Source organism: Lissotriton helveticus, chromosome 7 (assembly GCF_964261635.1).
Source record: "Lissotriton helveticus chromosome 7, aLisHel1.1, whole genome shotgun sequence".
Classification (NCBI taxonomy): domain Eukaryota; kingdom Metazoa; phylum Chordata; class Amphibia; order Caudata; family Salamandridae; genus Lissotriton; species Lissotriton helveticus.
The window spans coordinates 58,838,747-58,863,504 of record NC_136068.1 but is presented as its reverse complement, the minus strand read 5'-3'; the positions used below and the strand labels follow the sequence as shown (position 1 = coordinate 58,863,504).

Sequence of the window (24,758 nt, the reverse complement as noted above, 5' to 3'; positions counted from 1 at the left end):
AAGGTGGACAGTTTGTTCACCCCCACCCTCGATAAATCAGTACGCAACTGCAGACGTCTCAAGACGAAATAGAGTAACTTAAAACTCCGGAAACTCACGTAGCCTTTAAGTCCGCCGTCAATATGCACCACCTCCTCCTCAAAACCACTAAGAAAATGCCCGTCAGGGACAGAATCAATACCAACAGACACAACAGCAAAGAACTCTTCATCATCATCAAGGAGTTTGCCAGGCCCAACAGTGTGACCTCAGATGTTCCCCCTTCCCAAGACGTCTGCACCACACTCTGCACCTTCTTCCGCCAAAAGATCAGGTAGAGCTACGACAGCTTCGACACCATAGACCCGGCTGCCACACCTGTCACCATCTCAGACAACCATACCACCCTTTACCGGACCATACTCAGCTCACTACAGAGGACACGCTCAAGACTATGAAGAGCATCCACTCAGGGGCCCCAACGGACCCATGCCCATACCACATCTTCCACTGAACAGCAGCCACCATCACCCCCCAGCTTCAATGGAGCACCATCAACTGCTCCATTTAAACTTCCACCTTCCCCGATGAATGGAAACATGCCATGATCAATCCCCAGCTAAAGAAGCCATCCGCAAACCCAACAGACCTCAAGAACGTCAGATCGATCTCCATCCTCTCCTTCCCAGCCAAGGTCATAGAGAAGACCATCAACCCCTAACTCTCCGAGTTCACTGAAGGGAACCATGTCCTTCGCTCATGATGGATGCCCAAATCAACGCTGTTTCCTCAGCGTGCTTCCACACACTCAGCCTACTCTGAAAGACTTTCAGATGGATCCCTACAGAATCCAGAAGAATGGCCATGCACGCACTCATCACCGGCAGACTCGACTACAGCAATGCACTCTACGGTGGACCACCCAGATGCAACTCAACAAACTATAGTACATCCAAAACGCCAACTCATGTCTGGTCATCAACATCCCCCACCTCAGCCACATCATGCAACACATCCGACAACTCCACTAGCTTCGAGTCAACAAAATAGTCGCTTTCAAGCTTCTCAGTGACCCCTACAAAGCCCTCCACAATGAAGGACCTACATATCTGAATCACTGCCTTACATTCCATGTACCCACCAGGCAACTCCGATCCACCCTTCTCGCCCTTGCTTCCATCCACAGGATCCAATAGGCCAGAACTGTAGAAAGGTCTCTCTTCTACCTCGCCACGAAGACATGGAACTCCCTACCCCTGCACCTCAAGCAATCAGCATCCCTGACCCGACCCAATTCAGGAAGGACCTCAAGACCTCAATCGAATGATTCACCACCCAGACCGACCAGCAGCCCCCCACCCCTAGCGCCTTGAGACCCTCACGGGTGAGTAGCCGCGTTTTATAAGCCCTTGATTGATTGATGAATTGATTGACAACAACCACAAGATCCCCATGGGTAAGTGCAGCCAGCTAAACTTTGTCAGTAAGACATTGCGACATTTCAAAGACAGCGCAAAAGAAAACAGAGACTTTCATTCAATAACCATGACTTATGGCATTCATAAACAACTCCTGACCACAGCAGAGTTTTCACCTGTGAGACCAGGGAATCAGGCAAGGTAGCACAAATGGTGCTCTAGTATGTACAGGGCTGTCTTAATAAAAACATAACTGCACTCAAAATCCACCATTTAAAACCCCAGCTATAATCTCCCATCCACAACATCTTTACATCTTTGCTGTATTGTTTAACCCCACAGTTGCCATGCTGCTGCTCTAGGGTCTCTGTTCTTTTCTTCTTCGCATTTCTCTTGCCCATCTAACTCTTCTCCATCGACCTCATTACTATGAATTAAAACCCACATGCTATTTGCCAATATGAGCTGTTTGAGGGCTTGGGCAAGTTCTCACAATAAACAATTGTCTGTGGTTGTGGCATACTAGTCCACGTTATACTGTGAACTGCTTGCACAGTTAAGGAATCTGAAAAATGGATTTCTCAATATCCTTTTGTATGAGGAAATTTACTGGAAACAGATGCTTCTTTTTTACGACGTTGATATGCATTACTTTGTTCATCTATTTTTCTTTGTTGGAGTTTAATGTAATAGTGAAATATATATTTCTCAAAGTAAAATCAATAAAGAAATTAATGTCAATAAAAAACAAATGATTAGCTTACTGCTCAATTAGCTACATGTTATGGTCTCACTGTGGTTCATTTTTCAATTTTAGAAATTCATAATCTACACATATCATTATTAGATCATTTCTCTGGTAACTCATTTAGATATGCGTTTTTCTACTATATAGAAAGTGAAAAACAATGAAGAAATGCAATGTACTTAGGTGCTCTCTGTCTCCTTGAATACATAGGGTACGACCTAAATAGGATTGCTCCTACGTTCAGAAAGTTTAAAAATGTATTTTCAGGATTAATACAATTTTAAGCTTATAACACCTGTAGGTACATAAGGTATTCCCTGGCTCTAGACAGATGTAGGATTCTCTTTCATTCCTGTCCTAAAATAGTCTGGGTAGAACCACGCATTATTCAGGAACACAAATTCTAAAAGTTAGGAACGCTTATTTAAATTAGACCCTTTTGCTTGCTCAAATATTATGCAGCAGATATGGTCAAGTTTTTTTCTGGTATAAAGCAATCCTAACATTGGTTAAGTAAAATCCATTCATAAAAGTTACATCAATCAGGAAGGCAGTCAGCCTTAAGGTCACTATGTAACTGTCTTAAGTCAGAACAAACACTTGGGTATATCAGGTCCACATTTCCTTGATTAAACCATCTTAGGCTGGTCTTGAGTAAGCAAAGGATTTTAGTTTATCAAGCCACTAATAACCAGCTATTAAAACAGACTCCTAATTTCGAATTTCAGAGATTCCTTTACAAATCATGAAACAAAACCTACTCAAAATTTTGCAAATGTTTAGGTGTATTTGGTCTGTGTATCTTTTGTGTGAGTAAATAAGCGCAGGTGTGCATTTACGTATGCATAGTGGTATTTTGTGAATGTGTGTTAGTATGCACCATAATTATTCATGTCTTTGTATATATATTTTGAAATTTCTGTGTTTGTGTTTCTCAGCTTTGTTGCCACTTGTTTTTATGGGTATGTCTCCATGTGTCAGATTCAGTGTGTATGTGTGTGTGTATAGGTGTGTATGTGTGTTGATTTGTGTGATTCTGCATGTTCTGTTTATTGTCTGTTTGTAAGTGTGTGTTTGGGGAGCTGTTTGTCTCTCTCTGATCTGACTACAATGGTCCCTTGTGATAGTAGGGTCAGGGTAATGCAAAGACTTGGAAGCTTCACGCAATGAGAGTGCACAAGCGACAGTGGGCCAGATGTGCGACCATTTATTGCGGCCCCAAACTAGGGTTTGCTACTCGCTATTAGGAAGGGGCGTGCCAAGGGCGTCCGTTTCTAACAGTGACTCACACTTCAATGTACGATTGTTTTGCGACCGCATTAGGAATCGCTTACAGTGTCTGAGATACTGTTGTAAATTGCATTCTGCAAGTAGCACAGCGACACAATTTGTGAGTCGCAAAATGTAAGGGTCGTACTTCTGGCCCTGTGCTCCTCAAGCCACCCTTGCTAACATGGATCAGTGCTGTTATGTTGACAATGAATGTTTCCATTTCAAAAACGACACATGCATCCTGGAACTGCTTATAATTGAGATTTATTTGTAATACAGTAAGGAAAAAGAATCCAAGCAAACACTGGTCATTAACTTGTTTTGCAAGCTAGAGACAAGCATAGAGCCGTAAAGTACTGCTAATTACTACTTTAATGATTTTTATATTGAGAGGTTAACTACAAATCAGTGATTTTTGTTGTTTCATCACATTTGAAGATGGTGAACATTCTCTATGTACCAGCTTAAGATGTAATATTATTGGAGGACATATTGAAGGAAGAGTCTCAAATATATGTGGTGTTAGAGTTCCACATAAATGCACCTGAAGTAATTGATGCTGCAGCACATTACTGATGTAAAGGAAGCTTGCTCCTTCAGTCACTAATTGGTAACTTGTGGCATAAATGGATATAGGGGGTTCTCCAATCCACTTCATTTAGTTCATCTTTTTACCCCTCACAACCAAACATTTGAAGCCAGTAGATCTGTGTTTTTTTAAATGTTTACTGCTCCTACAGAAGAAAGTATTGACAACTCAGGTCCCTCCTCTAGGCCTTTCGTCAAACTGTTAATGAGTTTCACAACATATGAGCTCTATACTTGGATTATCAGGGACTGGTTCAGTGCACTGGTTTGAACTTTGCTATAAAAGTGAATTGTCCCTGCAAACATCTCATTGATTAATCACTAACTTTTGGTCTCTGACAATCTGACTTCAGTTGGACTAGAGTTTCTGCAATTAAAATCGTAAAGAGGTGAGACTCACTCACTACACTAACTAGCTTTGTCCAATGTAGGGCAGGAACTTATCCCAGATAGGCCTCTGCATCATTTTTATTCTAGAAGCATAATCTTCGGTAGACCTCCATAATTGAGCTATCTGTATCATGAGTGATATGATGTTATTCAGCATTATGGCGTAAAAATGTGTTAATAATGTAGTGACATTCAGTGGCCAACAGAGCCTGATGCAGTAGTAAACATCCATGACCAGGTAGAGTGCAGCAGACGCTGAAGCATCATATTCCATTGAAGTATTGTCACTCAGTGACCTGTCTCAATATGGCCTCTCCTAAAGATCTGAAGCAACCAACAGATATATGCATTGGAAGTCACAGCATGGCATTGGCCGGGATTAGGAAAGGCACATTCATCCATTGGTGCCTGAGTAACAACTAGTGGCCAGTGTGAGTATGGCATTGGTTCTTAACCATAGGGAGATAGTATTTCCACTATGCAGCAGTCAGTTCCTGTGGCCACTTTCAAGTAGGACATTGGTTGACATTATGGCAGGGGTTAGAGTTTCTCACTACACTACAGGTGGAACCTCTTTTATGGTTTGGAGTAGCGGTGGCATCACAGGATGACCTTCTACACAGAGGGGATAGAAAGGTTAGAAGCTGGTCCGTCCTCATAACTAAACACTAAATCGCAACCAAAAGGGACCCAGAGGTAAAGTGCCAGGAGTGTCGAGTTTACTACTTGGTTTTTGTGTGAACACCCCTTTTTTTCAGAGAAAAGTATTTTCTCCCACATTTTGTGGCATGCTCCATCCTAAGAATTTTTATGATACCCCAGGGCAAGTGTTTTTGGAGTGGGAGCACTAGATATCATATGTGGGGTCGGATACATATACTTAAGTCTTAAAATTGTCTTCTTTCCATCCCTTATAGATTTTTATAATCGGTGACTTAGGAAAGATTTAAAAGTCACATAACTGATGCTTTGAGATCTATCATATTTCTGTGCATTCAGAAAACCCAGGACCTGATTTAGATCTCACTGGACAGTTTACTCTCTTACAATGGTGAGGGATATCCCGCCTGCCGAAATACAAATCACATTATCTCCTATAGGATTTCTATTTCTGCAGACGGGATATATGTCATTGTTGTGATAGAGTATCTCGTCCACCGAGATCTAAATAACACCCTAAATGCCAACATATTTCAGCCATTCATACTGCCCATTTAGGGTCAATGAATTTCTTCAGAAAGCAAGGATACCAATATATAGCTCTCAATTAAGAAACCAATTAGAATACTGAATTAATATAAGTTTAACACCCACTCACAAGAAAATATCGCCTATTAAGGCATTCCACTTGTAGTTGATGCATATACTTTAAAGAAGGGATCCTAGAAATAGGGATTTGTAAAACAATTACATTTTCTGTGATTCAAACAGTAAACTTTGCTCTAGACTCAGTTTACCGCTGGCCCTCTTTTGTTTCTGATTTCATCATGCCTGAAGCTATTTTTTAAAAATGTGTTAAGGAAAATGGCAGCTACAAAAGGATCCTTCACAGGCCTCTCACCCAAAGAACAGTGAATCACTGTTAAAAAGTGGGCACTAGTGAGATGGCCATGTGGCTACCATTAAGATTTAGTGATTGGTTGAGAGCGTGCCTCCATGTAGATATTTGTCCCATTCTTGCATCGGTATGTTCCAGTTTCGGTCACAGTCTTAGTGCCCTGGACAGTTTTCACCTCCACTGGTACTGAGATTGTGACCTCCTTGCGCATGAAGTTGACGGTTGCTTTTGTGAATGGCTTGATCCTCACCGGCATGCTCAAATCTGCCTTTTGCTTCACGGTAACTGACTCAGTTTCACCTTTCTTCACTGTAAAGGTGTTGGACAGCTCTGTCTCAATAGAGGCCAGCCCCTTCAAGGTAAATGAGGCACCAACCTTAATTGATGTTGCGTTACTGAATTCAAAACTATGGGAGACAATCTTATCCAACTGTTTGGTGGAAGTGACAGTGAACTGCTGCTCACTCTCTGAAGCATTTGAGTATTCCCAGTAATCAATCTGGATCTTTGTTTCACCCTCTGTCTTCTGCTTGTCCCACAAAATCGTGGCTATCACTGAGGACTTTCCAGGGCACAGAGGACGCACGTGGGAGACTTGGTCATTCAAACCAACATCATAGTAACTCGCAAGAGCTTCACCAGCCCTAGCTACAATCGACCATCCAGATCTGTTTGGATGTGCATACAGAAGCCACGCTCCTCTCTGGACTCTGTGGGAAGAAATCTTATCATTCATGCTTCCATTATATAGATTGGCCTCTTGATTCAGAACCATCGATGAACCCAAAAAATTGGGATGCTCATAGACTGTGATCTGGGGATCGTTCAGATCATCAGTGATCAGCCTCAGAGAAGATGCCCTGTCATTCATTTCCGCCCATGAATATTCTCCCTCCTCTAGGGCAATGCACCATCCTTGATAGTTTGGATGGTCGTACATTATCCAGGGCTGCCCCACCACTTTCACAGATGTGATGCAGTCTTCAAAGCTGTGGTCTGCCAGACGTGGAACATCATTAGTAAAGGTCTTATAGAGTCCCTTGAAGTCGGGGTGTTCGTAGACAGTGATTGTGTTCATGGTCTTCAGCTATAGGGTTTCCAACAAGTTTCTCTGTAAGAAAAAACAAAAGTCACTCAGTGAGGGAATACCATCAAGGTTGTGTGCAAACTGGTTAATCCCTTCTCAGAGGAAAGGTTTCATGATCCAGGCATTCGTCTGTCTGTATTTGGAAAATGGCTCTCCAGAATAAGGGCTTCATTTTCCAATATTTCAAAGCCCCAAAAGCAAAGATGCTGGCTCCTGTATGTTTTTAGTGTTTAGTTAGAGCCTGTGCAACAAATTTACAAAAAAGATAGGAGACCAAAGAGGTATACAGACTACATTATGGCCAAAGTCAAGATCAAGGATATTGTTAATATTGGTGAATGTGATGTCATTGCATGCCATGATACATGCATGCATAACAAAGACAATACCAGTAAATGCAATGTCAAGGTATACCACAATGTATGCGTGCAGAGCAATGTCAATACCAGTAAAAATAATGTTAATGTACGCTATGACAAATGTACACATAAAATAACGAGAATGTAGGTAAATATGATATCAATGACTGTCATGTTATATGTACATGTAATAATGAACGTATATCATTGATGTCAAATGTAGCCGAGAAGACATCCCAATCAATCCTGAATCAGAGATACATGGTCAGACAGGCCCTGCAACCCAAACTCCGGACTAATAATTGTTAGGTCACTGGTGGGGTTACACTTAGCCCAAAGACAAAAGATCAAACAGAGAAAACCCTAATCATTCCACAGATAGCCAGATACACCTCTAACAGGTCCGAGGAGATTGGACTCAATAAAAAACATTTGGCCAAAGGTGTGCATTAGCAAAATACCACAACATCAGGTGCCACATGTAGTTAGGAACACTCAGCCAATCAGAACACAGCATGCACACCACACACACTGATCACACTCTCCTCATGCCCGACATCTGGAAACATACACACTAGCTCATACTAGCTCTCCACGAAGTCACCCGCATCCCCCTTAGAAGATCGTTGTATTTATGGTTCATGACTAGACCCAGATCTACATGCTTTACAAGAATGTGTAATCATTTTATTGTAGCTCAAGAACTGTATAACAAATGGTATCGACACAGAGGAGCCAGGCAGGAATACGGCATCAACCCCTGAGGCGCACAGACCAACAGGTCTGGAGATTAACAAGTGCACAATTCAAACACAAGCCCAAGTGCACACGGAAAATGGTGGCCATGACCAGGTGCAACCCAAAACAAAATTCATCACACCGCAAGGTCCCACTGATAGGATCTCAGACAACACCATGGAAAATGCCCTAGAAAATAGCATAATGCATTTAAGCAAAAAGAGCTCAGTAACGACAAACACGCCCCCAGCGTTAACAATTAGCGACACAAAATTAGACCAACTAGGGGCTGGCACCAATCTATTTATACATAACGACCAGGGATGCATTAACCCCAGCAATTTAGATGAGGCATATAAAGACCAACCAACCAAGCACTCGACACCTAGACATGAGTCATGTCTAAATCACACAAAGTTTGTTTTCACCGAAAAGGATGTGGTGTGTAATTCCTGGTCGGAACCCAAAATTCTCCTTGACAATAACAAATCAGTAAAAGGTCACTTTACAAACAATGTCAATGACAAGCAAATCAAAAACATTAGGGAATCTGATCTGGAAAAAATGATACCAATCAATAAACTTGAAAGTACAACCAAGGATGTGCAAGTAAAAGCCCAGGTTGGCCGCCATGCAAACTACCAACTGCTTCAAGATCTAACAAAGGAAAACCTAATTGAGATAACCAGTGGGTCGGAAGAGGAAGCATACCCACCCTTGGATCAATCGAAAAAAACAAACCAAGTACCCCCTCAGGATGCAACAATAATAGAAATATCGAGCGTCTGGGAATTGTCTGGCTCTAAATGCCGAACTCCGACAGACAAAGTATCTTCCCTGGCCAATGTGGGCACGGAAGAACGAGTCACCACGGCAGAGGAAAATGTCGAGGAACATCCCAACTACCTAGCGTATACATCTAATTACCAGGATAATCAGAGCCAACCAGCCGTAAAGCTCGGCTCTAATCAAAATCTGGAATCCATAATAAAACTCCATGGAGCCCTAGGAAAAATATTAGAAACATCAATTAAAACGCTGAATATGCAGTCGGATAAACTCGACATCCAAATAAATCTCATGAGCACAATCGCTGAGTATATTTTTGATATCAATAAAAAGCTCGATGCCATGGCAACCACATTTGAATCTCTTCAGAACCATAACATCCAACGGGTTCTTTCCCGAAACTGTACATGTAGTCCCATACTTGAAAAACTAAGGGACCTCCCGTCAATCCTCAAAAGTATCTTGCAGGAATGCAGACGTACAAATCTTGGCTCCAACCATCTATTGGAAGAAAGAAACCAGCATTCAGATGCGAGGAGTGAAAACACCTTGATAGAAATAGAAACTTTACAACAAGTGGCAGATACAAATGCTCAGCAGAGTAAAGTAACAAAAACAAAATCCGGAGACCCATCGAAAAAACAGAACATATCCCAGGACCAGCTTAACAATCATCAATATCCGACAGTAAAAGAACAAACAAAAGCAGATAAGATAAACGCCACAAATAATCAGGAACAAGTTCTAACTAAAAGACAAAAAAAACGTGCAAGAAAAAGCAGAAACCAACAACTGAGCAGTAGACCCGCCAATAAGCAGGCCTTGATCAATTACCCAATCTTTAATCTCCCCAAACTCCTAACAAATTTTGAAACTAAAACATATAAGGGAGAATATAAGTCAAATACTACGAGTAAGACCTCAAGAAATGAAGTACAACAGCCAACTGTACTGGTACCCAACTGTAATGTAAGTTCCCAGGTGCCGACATCTAATTCACTAATGTCTATAGAGGAATGCGACGATGATGAACTACCAACCCCCTCTGTGGAAAAAAGTTGTGCAGACTGGAGCCTAGAGAGTGTGGTCGCTGAACCCACTCAATCGAACAGAAACATGCGGAGCCCAAAGGGTCACCTTAAAAACAGTGGGACAAAATCAAAATTAAAACCCTCAGTCGACATATCCCAGCCAGACAAGGTACAGATCATAAGAGCCCAGGACCAGACCACAAGTGCAATGGCGAAGAAGGGGCACACAAGGGAGGCTATTGTTAAAGCCGACAAAAACACACAAAAAGTATCCCTTACCCTGCACACAATATTAAGTCCTGTAACAACAACCTTAAGAAGGGACGTCAAAACACAGAGGCAAGTCACATTGATAGCTGACAAAAGTCTGCAAGAATATCCACCACTCAGAGTAACAACAGACCTAGATAGACCCCAAAGAGATGGTGGGCAGGATTCAGGAATAAGGACAGGATCACTGCAAGCAACCACCATCAATGAGCATGCATCAATCCATGGGTTGCATTGCCCGGTAAAAGCAGCACCTAACTTATCTACACAGGCAACCGACCCCCCCCATATACACAGGGAGGGAGGGTAACCAGTACAATACGAATAATTCACCCAACGAAGCAAAAGATAAAGACAGAAAGAACACATCGAGACAAGGGTTAAATGCGCTAATGCAAGGAAAAAAAACGAACATAAATGGAAGGATCCTCTTCATTCCAAATTATAAACCACAAGGCCCACAAGACTACCTAAATAGAGGAAACATCCTACACTTGACATCTGTAATTCCGAGTCTCAGCCATCTAACAACTGATGATTTACTATCAATAGAATTTGTAAATTCAGACAACTACTCAATGCAGGACTGCACTTTAACAGTCTGGAGGAATAGCGAAACGGTCACGAAATTACTCAACGAAACCACCAAATTTGATGAGTGGGGGATTACCCTGAAAGCAGAGGTAACACCAGGTTACCCGTCCCCTCTCTTGATGAAACACCGTACAAGAGCAAACAGTCCAGCGGCAAAAAGAATCACACACTCGGTACTGCAAGGTGCCAGGGGCGCGGAAAATCGGAAGCCCGAAGTTCAATTCCGATTAACCCATGGAACACGAGAGGCCTGAAATAATACTCAGGGCACCCACTTGGATCAAAACCCAGTAAAAATTCTATCCTGGAATATCGCGGGAGCAAAAAACATCGTAAGTGATAAAAATAAAACGGACTCCTGGGATACCTATGACATCATTGCACTACAGGAAACATGGCTAACATCTATAGTTGATGTCCCAGGCAGGATAGGATTCCATGTTAGTGCCATTCGAACCCAAAACTACGGCCGAGCAAAGGGGGGTCTTTCAGTCTATATCTCCACAGCACTAAACATCAAGTCCTCCCAGATACCAGCATCCATTACAGATATGCAAATAATTAAACTAGAAATGGGATCCCCGGTTGGCATCGGAACTGTTATTCTTATTAACATCTACGCCCACCCAAAATCTAAGGTTAAACAAGAGTTATTCAAGAAACTCAGTGGGGTAATAACAAAATTCCGCCTAGAAGAGCCAACGTGGGAAATAATACTGACAGGCGATTTCAATGCCAATTTACTACACCCTCATGAGGATGAAGAAAACATCATCACAGCTAATGAACTCTGGGCTGTCGAAACACAGGAAATCCCGCACGCGAAGAGATTGGATAAAACGGGACGACAGTTGTTGTGGGAGTTAGAACAACAAGGACTACGAGTGTTAAATGGGAGAATAAGCCAGGACAGACCCCCAAACAGCACCTACATTGGCTCTAGCTCATCGACAATTCTGGATTACACAGTTGTCTCCCTTCCACTCTTGGGATTAATTAAAAAGTTCCAAATTATATGCTCTCCAGATAGTGATCATTTGGCTCAGCACATTGAAATTAAATTAACACCTTCAAAACACACAAATGCACCAAAATTAGCAGGGGTCACTTCAACGATAAACTTGAAACGGTTAAAGTGGACAAGTGCCACACTCCCGCAAATAGCTCAAGATGCAAAGAATTTGCTGCATAAGCTTACCCTAGAAAATGAACTAGCCATGGAAACGTGGGTTACCTTTGTGGATAAATTACCAAAGACCAAACTCCATGATAATATAAGGCACAAGGCAAAGAACATTAGCCATTTCAGCCATGCAATACGCTCTCTAAGAAGACGCTTGCGACAGTCTGTGAGGAGAGCGCAAGGTCACAGTTCACAATCCAAGGCATGGCAGGACGTACGTTACATAAAGAAACTTTATAAGAAACAAATTTGGATCGAAAAAAAACACGAGGTCACCGATTTTTGGACAAAAATAATACATAATGCAAAACAATCTGACTCTAGAGCATTTTGGTCTCAAGTAAATACACTCAACAGATCATCTAGCCCTATATGCATGACCTGCATTACTGAAAAGGCATGGACACAGCATCTAGTTGATACCTTTTCAATAAATCCTATGAAATCTCCTCCGCTAACAGAAATTTCAGCATTTCAAAGATCCAAAGCTGATACAATAGCGCTTGATCTTATTAACATCAATCAGCAAGATTCTGAACCACATGAGGAAGCAGACATACTACAAATAATAAGGAAAAGCAGGAAAGATAGTGCACCAGGACCAAACGGCGTTCCTCAGGCAATTTACAAAGAGGATCCTCACTTCTGGGCCAGCAACTATTACAAATTGTTTCGGACAATAAACATCGGTGGTCGGATTCCGGAAAGCTGGCGTGGGGCGATCATCAACCCAATTTACAAAGGTGGCGACCGAAAAAATCCTGTAAATTACCGCCTGATAGCGCTCATTGACGCCGAGGCAAAGTACTATGCCTCATTGGTATTAGCCGACCTGACAAAATGGTCTGCCAGTTACAACAAAATACCTGTAAACCAGTCAGGGTTCCGCCGTGGCATAGGCACCATGGCAAACGCCGTAGCGATAAGCCTGATTGCAGAAAAAAGCCTTCAAAATCATCAAGTACTACACTTATGCTTCGTGGATTTTAAGGCGGCTTTTGACCGTGTCAGCCGACAATTACTCTGGGCAAAATTAAAGCAGCAGGGCCTGCCGGACGCGATCTTAAACCCAATAATGGACCTATACACCAACACCTGGATGCAGGTAAAGATCGATAACGGCAATCGGCTAACGAGGAAGATCGGCACCTGTGATGGTCTAAAACAAGGCTGTGTCCTGGCCCCCCATCTGTTTAATTTATTCATGGCCGACTTGACACCAAGGCTTGATGGGACCAATGCACACCCCCCACGCTTAGGAATAATGCCCCTCACGCATCTCTCCTACGCTGATGACGTTGTTCTCCTTAGCCAGACGAAAATAGGATTGCAACGTCTCATAAACGAACTGGCTGAATACACCAAACAGAATATTCTACAAATAAACACCACGAAAACAAAGGTCTTGATTATAACTCACCGTCGCCCAAAAGTACAGAATTTTATAATTGACAATAACAAATTGGAAGTAGTGGATAATTATAAGTATTTGGGAATATACTTGGATACACGGTTCACCTTCTCTGCGCACTTCAATGACATCGAGAAGAAAGGCACAGCGCTACTCCATGCATTCAGCAGTTTATCAAAATCACTTAAGGGCCCCTTGTTCACCCCCCTTTTAACAGTCATCAAAGCCAAGCTACTTCCAACAATAGCTTACGGCAGTGTGGTTCATTGTGGAAAGAGCGCGCCGCTCTTGGACAAAATCCAAACAAGGGTGTATAAACGCATATTCAGATTGCCATGCGACGCCTCACCCGCCCAGGTTCGGCTTGAATTTGGATTGAAGTGTCAAACATTGCAAAAAAAATACGACACAGTTAGATTCTGGTACAATGTGTGGCGAAACCGTGAGATAGAAATAAACCTTGCTCTCTGGGAAGCCATGCAAAGCAACTCAAACTCCCAGCATGCAAAGTATTTAAAATCATCCCTAGAAACCACAGCGCTGGCGTCTTTGTGGGAAAAGCAGCTACCCGTGTCTTTATTCAAACAGGCTACAAAAAAGGCAGCTAATTGGCACTCGCTGATTGACGATAAAACAATCCTGAGACAACGCTCACACTCCAATCCAATCCAATCCAATCATATAAGAAGCTGGCCCCGGCACCCTATCTAGGGCTAGCCTTTTCCTCACATCTGAAATCCAAATACCTAACCCTACGAATGGGTAATTTGCCTACAAATGCTGACCAACCGGGCTGGAAGACACCAGGCTCAAAGGAATGTAGCTTATGTGGCGCTGCGGTACAAGATCTCATTCATCTGATCTGCATTTGCCCGCAACTAGACAGTGAACGTCGGCACCTGCTCAAGGCAAAATTTAACAAACTAGGAATCCGCACATGCCGCTCAGCCATAGTCCAAGTGTTGGACTCGGCGGACCCTCAATTTATCTGTCGAATAATTAAATATGTTATCAATTTTGAAAAAAAGACAGAAATTGTGTCAAGACCTACTACAAATTTGATTTCCACGAACTTTTTAACCTGTATTTTATAGACTTTGAACCAGCATTTACAATTTTTTATACCAGTACCATTATGTTTACCTTTTAAATCAATGTTTGTGTTATTATTCTATAAGAACGTGCTTTCTCTGATCCATTTTAAGTCAATGTTGCATCTTACATTGTAATGGTTTTTATTAACTACACAATAAAGAATTTTTTATTATTATTATTACTCGCCAAAACTTCTGTACATGGAGATTGTCTTCAGACACAACTCTGTTGAGGCTCTCCCGACTGCAGCATTTAATTAATACCGATTTCTTCCTGTTTAGGAAATGCCTCTTGTCTTTTCATTTTTTCAAGGTAAATTCATATCTGGGCATTGATATAACCTGATCAGAGTATCTTAACCAAATTTTCAATCTAAGTCTAATTATGTTTTCTAAACTGAGAAGACTTCATTCACCCACAAACTTCTCTTAAGATGCGTACGGTTGAATGAAAAATGGGGCAGTACTATTTTACGACTGCTCCTTTTTTCATCAGGTCTAACTCAATAGATTTTCTGCTCAGGAAACACATCAAGGGCATCTCAATAAGTGCATATCAATGAAACATATAAATATGAAAGTTACAAATAGTAGTGTAATTAAGAAAAAATATTTGTAAATATGAATGTAAAAAATATAAAACCATGTAGAAAGAACAATACATAAACAATTGAAACATCACTTTAACATTATCTATAATATGATATTACACTTAACATATATCACAGAAACACATATCAAATTTAATTAAAAATATAATAAATGCAAAATTAATAAGAATAAAATATGAATGAAAAATTCATAAATTATTTATTTGTTCGAATCATAAATCTTTTAGAAACAAAAAAATAAAAATATATAATAAAAAAATATTAACTCTCCAAATTAAAGAAGAGCGTGGCCTGACAAGATATCCGATCGGACACGTTGAAATCGTGCTCTGTTGCCCCAAGAAAATATCCATCCTAATTTTGCCTGTTTGAGCCCTGGAATAATCGTTGGCTGATGTGCAGAGCCCCAGCTGTACAAAGTGTTCTCAGCTGAGAGGCATGAAATCCTTACAGCGACAACACAGACACTGGGCAGTGATGAGGCCTATTAGGAGGTGCGTCTGAGCCTAGATTTCACGCTGGGACCTCCAAGAGCTATGCTCTGACTGTAGCTGAGCACTACTGCAGCCTGTGACCATATGTAGGCAGCAGTCGTAAAGGTGTGGGGAGCTTGTTCCCCTTATGGAGCAGTGGCCTGGATTGCTGGCTTTTGCGGGGGCCGTACTGGAGCGATACAGAGAGAGTTGCCAGGGCGGTAGCCCTTGTTGGACAGACTGGTTGCAGCCCTGTGATGGAGGTTCTTTCTCCTGAACACTTGTTAACTAAACTGGCTGGTCTCTGGATCAACAGGTGTAAGATGTTGTGTTCCCTCTGGGAGAGCTATGGCACATGAGAATGGCCTGCCCAGGCAGGGATTGAGGTGGGAGTCAGACATTTTTAGATACCTGGGAATCATGGTGGCACACACCTTGGAGGGGCAGTGCCACTATAACATTGAGAAGATGCTGGGGGGGCCTGACACGGTACACCTAGTTTTGGAACACGCTGCTGCTAACAGTAGCAGGGTGGATTGCTGTGGTGGAAATGGTCTTCCTACCCAGATGCCTCTATATAATCTTGAACTCACTGCATACACTTACATGGGACATCTTCAAGGCATTGGATAGCCTATTGATATCTTTAGTTAGGGTAGGAAAAAGAAGGAGAGTTGCACTACTGCTGCTCAAATTGACTTAGTGGAGGGTGCCATGGGGCTGCCTGGCAACATGCGGCATTATGCAGCTAAGCTACAAATTGCTGTGCAATGGGCAGTGGAAGGGGATAACGGGGAGATGTGACTGTTGAGGGCCACATGTGGAGACACTTCGCTAACGGAGCTGCTTATGAGCATCTCCAGAGTAGCTGGAAACATTTCATATATAATCTGACAAACAGCTGAGATTTGGGAGAGGGTGACATGCGGAGTGTTGAAGAGACCACCCTTTACACAAGATTTGGGCATTTGGATAGTGCTGCAGTGTTGAGATATTAGTGGGGACATGTCAACTGAATGTTGGAGGGTGGGAGGCTGTGCAACACTGAGAAAGTTGTATCCTGGGAAACAATTCCTTACTTTTGCGAAGGCCTGTGAGGCTTTCTCTTTGGGGAGTGGCCAGTTTCTGCTAAAATTGCAAGCACCGTGCAAGGAAATTTGGGCAGGGTTCCAGGAGATGCCCCAACAGATGGAGACATTGCAGATGGTGCTGACTGTGGGCTCTGCCTGCCACTTAGCCTCTATGTTTCACAAAGCGCTAAAAAAGGATATGGTCAACATTAGCCCCAAGGCCAAAAGGCTTGGATGGGTGAGTTGGTGGGCCCTTTGACAGACGAAAAGTGGCAGACGACATGTGTGCTAGTTAAAAAGCCCTAGTGTAATGCTAGTTGCACGTTGGCACATTTTAAATATGTTCACCGACCATGCCTGACTCCCATTAAGCTAAGTAAAATGAACAAGGGCAAGATTGCAGCTTTCCTGAAGAGAGGGGTGGATGAAGTCTCCTTCTTGCATATGGCTTGGCTATGTGCAACAGTGTGAGCTTTCTGAATGGCAACAGTGATAACAATGAAGACCTTGACAGGGATTACGTAGGAGACACCTCAGTGCAGTGCTTCCTGGGTATAATAAAGCAACCCAGGGGGAAAAAGATGCATTGGAAATTATTACAACTCACACTGGTCCTTACCAAATGATGTACAGCTATGGCATGGTTAGGGTGATAGAACTACCTCACTAACATTATGATGCAGGGACATTGTAGAAAGGGTATTAACAGAAAAGATACATATGGGAGTGCTATGTGGGATGAAAAACTGCAAGAGGATCTGGAGGCATGGGCATCGCTATTGGCAGCATTTCAGCAAACTGAGAGGAACATGCAGCACCAGGGTCACAAACACAGACCCCCCAGGTGGCACACAACACACTGAAACAGGGATGGGTGGTGCAGAATTAACGGTCCCAAAAGGGCGGCCGTGATAGAGAGGGGGGATAATTGGGATCATCGACATCAAAGGGGTCACTGGTATGATCACAGTCACTGGAACTGAATGTAACATATGTAAAACATGGCGAGGGAAGGGATATGACTCTAAATTGCACAAAATATTGGACTATCAGACGAGTGAATACTGAGATGTTGATGTTGATTTATTGCTTAAGGTTCACAACTGTATACAACAGTGAAATTGGTGAATAAAAAAACATTTTAAAAAACTATCCAAAGTAATATAGAAAGTGCTGGACTTTGAAGGAGTCTTATTTACTATTCCAACTCCAGTATATGCAACAGTAGAATTAGTATTAGACTTTTCAGGCATCACGCTTACTATTCCCACTGAAAAATAAGCATCATTGGGGAAAGTGCCAGATTTTGAAGGTGTAATATTTAGTATACTCACACCAACGTAAGCAAAACAGGGAAAGTTTTGGAGTTTGCAATGGCTAGATTTTCTAATTCCACTCTAATCTCAGCAACATTGGGGATTTTGGACAGGTCAGACTTACTGCTGGACAGTTCCCATTGGAGTAAGGAGGGACGAGTCTGATTTGCATATGGCCGCTCAGAACTGTGGTAGCACAGTGTACAGCTTAACAATGGACTGGAATGGCCGAATAATTATCAGTGTCTTAGATTAATTCCAGCATTACATCCATCACTTTTTTGTATACTTTGATGTGTGTCCCTAAATTGGACGATATGCCCAGACGTGGGTCCTCCTGTGTGCAATGTGTCACTGGAATCAGGTTATACTTGGTGGAGGAATCCTAACTAGAGTGAAACAGGTCCTGGGCTGCTTGTATTCCAGTACAGGAAAGGACCTGGTATGGCAGTTTCGGCCGGACAGTTCCCATTAGAGCTGGGTCAAGACTGCTTGCATATGGCTGGTCCAAAACTGAATTATGTGCAAAATAACAATGGACTGGGAAATGACTCGAGTAATACCACCACAAGTTGGCCCAGGTACACAACCTTGCTCTGCCCTATCCGGCATTTAGTAGCCTTGATAGTGAGGCCTGCTCTCTGCAGAGCCTCCAAAACATACTTCAGATGGACCAGGTGATCCTCCCAAGTGGAGCTAAAGGCAGCTATATCATCAAGATATGCTGCACTATAGGCTTCCAGGCCTGTAAGGACTTTATTCACTAGCCTTTGGAATCTGGCAGGTGCATTGTTCAAACCAAAGGGCATCACAATAAATTGATAATGCCCACTAGGGGTTGAAACTCCTGTTTTTGGCTTGGCATCCTCAGCTAATCTGATTTGCCAATAGCCAGCAGTGAAGTCAAATGTGCTGAAGAACTTGGAGAGGGGTTGGCCTAACGGCTAAGGCGCTCGACCTCGGACCTGGGGATCTGGGTTCGAGTTTCGGTAACGACGCCAATAACCCCTTGTGATTCTGGGCAAATCACTTAATCTCCCCGTGCCTAAAAAAATGAAAGTGTTTCCTCATGTAACGTAACTGGTGCTATGTACAGCGCTCTGATAACTGATTCGGTTCGGTTCTAGTTCGCGCTATATAAAACTCCCCCCAAAAAAAAAAAAACTTGGCTGAGGCCAAAGTGTCAGTGGGTTTATCTGCCCTAGGAATAGGGTGAGCTTCAGTCCTAGTGACTGCATTGAGCCCCCTGTAGTCCACACAAAACCACATTCCTCTCTTACCAACCTGGGTGTGAGGTTTTGGTACCAAGACCACTGGACTAGCCCAAGGGTTATTTGAGGGCTCAATTACTCCCAACTCCAACATCTTTTAGATCTCAGTCCGGATGCAGTCTCTGCCATGGTCAGGCCGCCTGTAAATCTTATTTGTAACAGGTAGACTTTTATCTGTGTCCACTTTATGGGTACACCAGGTGGTCTGAATAGGAGTCAGAGAGAACATGTGTCTGTATTGATTGAGGACCTTCCTACAATCAATTTATTGCTGGTCAGTGAGGCTGCCTACCAAGACTACACCATCAACTGACCCATCATAAGAGTTCTGTGAGAGGAGGTCAGGGAGTGGATTGCTCTTTTCCTCCTGTCCCTCACTAGTTGCCATGAGCAAGCCCATGTCAGCCCTATCAATGTATGGTTCAAGCCTGTTCACATAAAGCACCACGTGGGGTCTTCTGGGAGTTCCAAGGTCCACCAAGTAGGTGACCTCTCCCTTTTGCTCAGGAATGGTATGGGGTCCACTCCACTTATCCTAAGAGCTGCCTAGGGGACACAGGCTCCAACACCCAAACCTTCTGCCCTGGCCGATAAACAGTCAGTGCAGCAGGAGAAGTGTGGCTCAATGGTTAGAGCAGGTAGACCTTGATGCAGAGCTCTGGCCAGGGACCAGGGTTCGATTCCCGCCTCGGCGGGTCTCCGGCTCATTAATTCCCCTGACTGGATATTCTCGCCTCAGTGCCTGTTCTGATCATGGGTCCCACGCTGCAACTCTGGGCAATAGCATGCTTAGTCTCCACAACGGCCCCAAAAGCGCTGGGATGCCTGGCTGCACCTGGGGGGTGCCCAGGAGTGGACATTTCCCAGGAAAGCCAGGAAGGGTTCCTAAGTGGTATACGGACAGCGCCGGGACACCTCCGGTGGAGGTAGCTGTGCGCTTTACAAATTCCGACATTTACATTTACATTTACATTTACATTTTGGTCATGCCAAGATTGTTGTAGTTTTTGACTTGCCTCAAGGTTTTAACTTGCCTTATTCATGTCCTCAGCTATCCTCGAGTGGAGAAGAACTACATAGCCCACTATGTTTTGATTGGGAGGTTTGAGAGGTAACTCCCATCCCTCCTTCACCAAACACAAGGGACCCCTAACTGGATGCCAAACAAAAGTTAAAAAGGGATGTAGCCAACCCTCTTTTGTGGGACCTCTCTGTAGGCAAAGAGAAGGCAAGGCAACAGGACATCACAGTTTCACCTAAGCTTTTCTGGGGGCCCATGATCATGCCCTTGAGGGTTTTGTTGAACCTTTCACCCAACCCATTGCTTTGTGGGTGATAGGGTGTGGCGAACTTGTAGTTCACTCCACACTCGATCCACATTGCAGTGATGTAACTTGACATTAAGTTGGTGCCTCTGTCAGTTAAGACCTCCTGAGGCAAACCCACTCTGGAAAGATTCCCAGGGGGGCCTTGGCTACCACAGGAGCTGTGGTGGTTCTAAGGGGTATAGCCTTTCGATACCTAGTGGCATGGTCCACCACCACTAGAATATAACTGTGTCCATATTCAGTTGGAGAGTTCATGGGACCAATGATATCAATTCCAACCCTCTCAAAGGGAACCCCCACCACAGATAGTGATATGAGGGGGTCCTTTGTGGTACCAAATGACTTACCACTGGCTAGACAGGTGGTACAAGAGCGATAAATCTTATTTGTGTCTTCTGCCATGTGAGGCCACTGAAAGTGAGGGACAAGCCTGTCCCAAATCCTACTTTGGCCTAGGTGACCTGCTAAGGGAATGTCATGTGCTAGGGCGAGTAGGAAGCCACTTAACTTCAGAGGCATGATCAACCTCCTGCTGGCACCAGGCTTGGGGTCTCTACCCTCTGAGTATAGGGGTTCCTCATCCCAATAGATTTTGTGAGATCCACTGACACTCTCAGCAGCCTCAGCAGCAGATTGCTGTCTGAGAAGTTCAAGAGAGGGGAAGGTTTGCTGCTCCAAACTCAAGTCTACCCTGGAAGGGCCCCTGTCTCCAAAACCTCAACCTGACAAAGTTCCAGTTCCTCTGACAGAGTTCCTTCACAGGGATTGAGATCATCTCCTTCAAGAGATTAATCCTCACACTGAGTCTGAGGTGAAGACACAGCCTTATCCCTCCTGCTCCTTCTCTTGGAAGGTCCTTGGTCCAGTGTTCCAGGATCCAAGGTCTGTTACATGGTAGCCAGGTTGGCCTGTGAGTTGGTCACAGCAAACACATCTGCAGTGATGCCCAGCATTGCTGCATGGGTCCTTAATTCTACTTCAACTCAAGCCGAAGTTTCCAAATCATTGCCCAACAAACACTCCATTGGAAGGTCTGAGCTCACCACAACTTTCTTAGCTGCAGTTACCCCTCCCCAGCTGAAATTAACAACTGCCAAGGGATGATCAGTCCTGACATTGTTAGCATTGGTCACTTGGTACATATTTCTACCCGTATGATTTGGTCAGGGCTCACACGATTCTCTATCGCAATAGAGATACTTGCACCTATGTCCCTGTATGCCATGGCCTCCTTACCATTAATCAATGGCTATTGTCTGAATTTGCCCAGTTTACTGGGACTGACAAATAAGGTGGCAAGATCCCTGCCACCATCAAAGACTAGTATAGCCTGAGCTGGAGTTCTGACTAGGCCAGAACCCATCACAGGGCCCAAGGTTAACCCTGCTAATCCCTTTTCCCTGTACCACCACCAGTACTTGTGCTAGGGGGCGCAGTTGCCTTATGGGGGGACAATGGTGATAGGAGGATTTTCCTTGGCTTTTGGACAATCAGCATCTCTTGTTTAATGTGTCTTCTGTTTACAGAGATAACACCAGAGTTTCTTTTTTTGCTTTAACTTTGTTGGATTGTGACTCCCCCCCAGATGCAGGTTATAGGGGTCCTGAGGAAGAATTTTGATCTTTATGCTTGTCATCAACCTTATATGGAGTTTTAGCATCTTGCTTATTTTGGTCACCATCATTGTTCTGGTTTTTCTGGTTCTGACCCACTTATCTGCATTCTTACCCAATTCTTGGGGAGACGTCAGCTCAGAGTCTACCAAGTACTGATGCAACAGCTGATTTTGGCAATTATTAAGGATCTGCTCCCTCATAATCAAATTGTACAATCTTTTAAAATCCTTCACTTTGCTGCCAAGCAACCAGCCTTCCAGTGCCTTAATGGCACTATCCACAAAGTCTACCCAATCCTGATTCTACATCTTCAGGCTTTCTCTAAACTTAATCCTGTGCTGTTTAGTGGTTAGTGGTTAAGCCAAACGTTTTCAATGAGCACACTCTTTGAGATTGAATAGTTGTCAGTATCCTCTTCTCTAACAGTGAGGAGCTTATCTCTACCTTTGTCAGTAAAGAAGAGCCACAGGATGGCTGGCCATGCTCTTGAGAGACCCTCAGAACTTAACAGGCCCTCTCTAAAGCAGTTATACATTTATGGATGTCATCTTCAACATGGTAGGGAGGGCCAATCTTGCTCAGGTTCCTATTGTCTAATGAATGTTCTTTAACTCTAGGGACACTGTTGCTGCTACCATGGGACTATAATCCCAACTTTTTTCTAGGTCACTGGACTTCTAGGGACTCTTTGTCCACAGCCAATAGCTGTTGCCTGAGCCTAAGCCTAGCTTTCTCAAGTTCCAGAAACTGGTACTCCCTGTCATAAGAGTGGTCCCCCTTGCCAGATACAGAAATCCCTACAGACTGTCCTGCGTGATTAGACTCAGCAGAGGGAGATCTTGTTGATCTCCTTGGTAAACTCTACATTCTTCCAGGACGGATGAAGATGGGGCCTTCTTGGCCTTTTCCATCACATCCCTGAAGATCTGAGTTATCCAGGTGGGACCCATCTTGGTCCTCCTAGCCTGGGTTTGAGCCTAGGTCATAAAAGGTGTCACCTCCTGACATTTCCTCTATCCCTGTGACACCCACTCTCTCTTGTTCATCTGACCAAAGGGTCTTCCTAAGGTCTTCGAGAAGTAACATCTCTATTAGATATTGAGTGTTGGCACTTCTCCCTGTCTTCAGCTCTCTTGAGGCACACTGGGCTTTCAATTCTTGGAAGGAAAGCTCACTGTATCTAGAGGGCAGAGAGCCACTGGCATCTCCTTTAGAAGGCATACTAAGTGTGGTGAGGTGTTGCATCTACTTAACCTAGTAGGAACTAAACCCTAAGTTTAGTAGAGCTTACTTATTCTAAACTAATATTATATGTACCTAGAGCTTAGTGGTTTTCAGTTAATCAATACCAAGATTTATCTGGTAAAACAATGCAGGCTTGAATCCCAACCGCTGCAGACCAATGTGAAAAGTTGGCCTGGTATCTGCTGTCCACTAATTAAAGTGGGCACCCTGTACCAGTCCAAACAACCCTTAATGTGATTTAAGAGCTCAAGGGTAACCTTGGAAATCTATCCAAGTGGCAGCTATTGAGAGAAGCCTTCAGGCTTAGTCTTGAAGGAATGTTAAGCAGCTTGTTTTACTAGAATGCAATCTTGTATTGGTTAAATGAAAGGAGAACCACTCAGTAGTTATAAAAATATGTATTTATTATTTTAACACACTATCTGCAGATAAATGTAAATGTAGTGTATTTTGTAATGCGCACAGCTGCCCCACCGGGGCGTCCCGGCGCTGTATAACGCTGTGGAACCCTTCCTGGCTCTCCCTGCGAGAAGCCCCTCCTGGGCACCCCAAGGTGAAGCCAGGCATCCCAGTGTTGTAGGGGCTGTTGTGGAGATTAAGCAAGCTGTTGCCCAGAGTTGCAGCATGGGACCCATGATTAGAGTAGGCGCCGAGGCGAGAATTATCGAGTCCGCGGACATTGAGCTCAAGACCCTGCCGCGTCGGGACTTGAACCCTGGTACCGGGCCTGATCTCTGCTTCAGAGTCTGCTGCTCTAACCAGTGAGCCACACTTCTCTACAAAACACACAATACTGTAGCACAGAAACAATCGTAAGTAGCACTAATACACAGTGGGCTCCAGAGGGAGACCAAACCATATTCTAAAATAGTGGTATAAGAACCACAACTCGAGACAAGACAATGTCTTGAGGATGTAGAATCATCAGGACCCCAAGGAACCACCCAAGGTGAGTACGTAGGGACCCCACGGAAGATTTGTGCAGTTTGGGAACATGACCCCGCGCGCCGTATAAATCTATGGGAGATTCACGGTTGCAATTTTAAAGTTAAAAAATCCTTCCCAGTGGATTATGAGGAAGCTCTTTAGATTATAGGGGGATGAAGAGCCACCCCACCCGTGGATACCATAGCACCAGAGATACCAATCCCGGGGAAGGTGGGTGCATAGGGCTGCAGTGGTGTCGGAAGCCGCCGTCGATCTCAATGGAGGACTTTAAGCACATGCCACTGCGGGACATAAGAAAATTGTCCATTGGAATCCAAAGGTGGATCCTTGTCGAAGAGTACCTGAAAGCAGAGAGGACAGAGTCTGGGTCA

The 24,758-nt window shown here is 43.6% G+C and overlaps 1 pseudogene across 1 annotated transcript in view; it reads right to left on the bottom strand.

The window, feature by feature from the left end:
* Positions 1-3,665: 3,665 nt before the first annotated feature.
* The window catches only part of LOC144768031 (epidermal differentiation-specific protein pseudogene), a 45,383-nt pseudogene continuing 24,290 nt past the window's right edge, over positions 3,666-24,758 (bottom strand). The window contains exon 3 of the transcript XR_013598422.1: positions 3,666-7,064. The product of XR_013598422.1 is annotated as an epidermal differentiation-specific protein pseudogene (transcript). The remainder of the gene's footprint in view (positions 7,065-24,758) is intronic.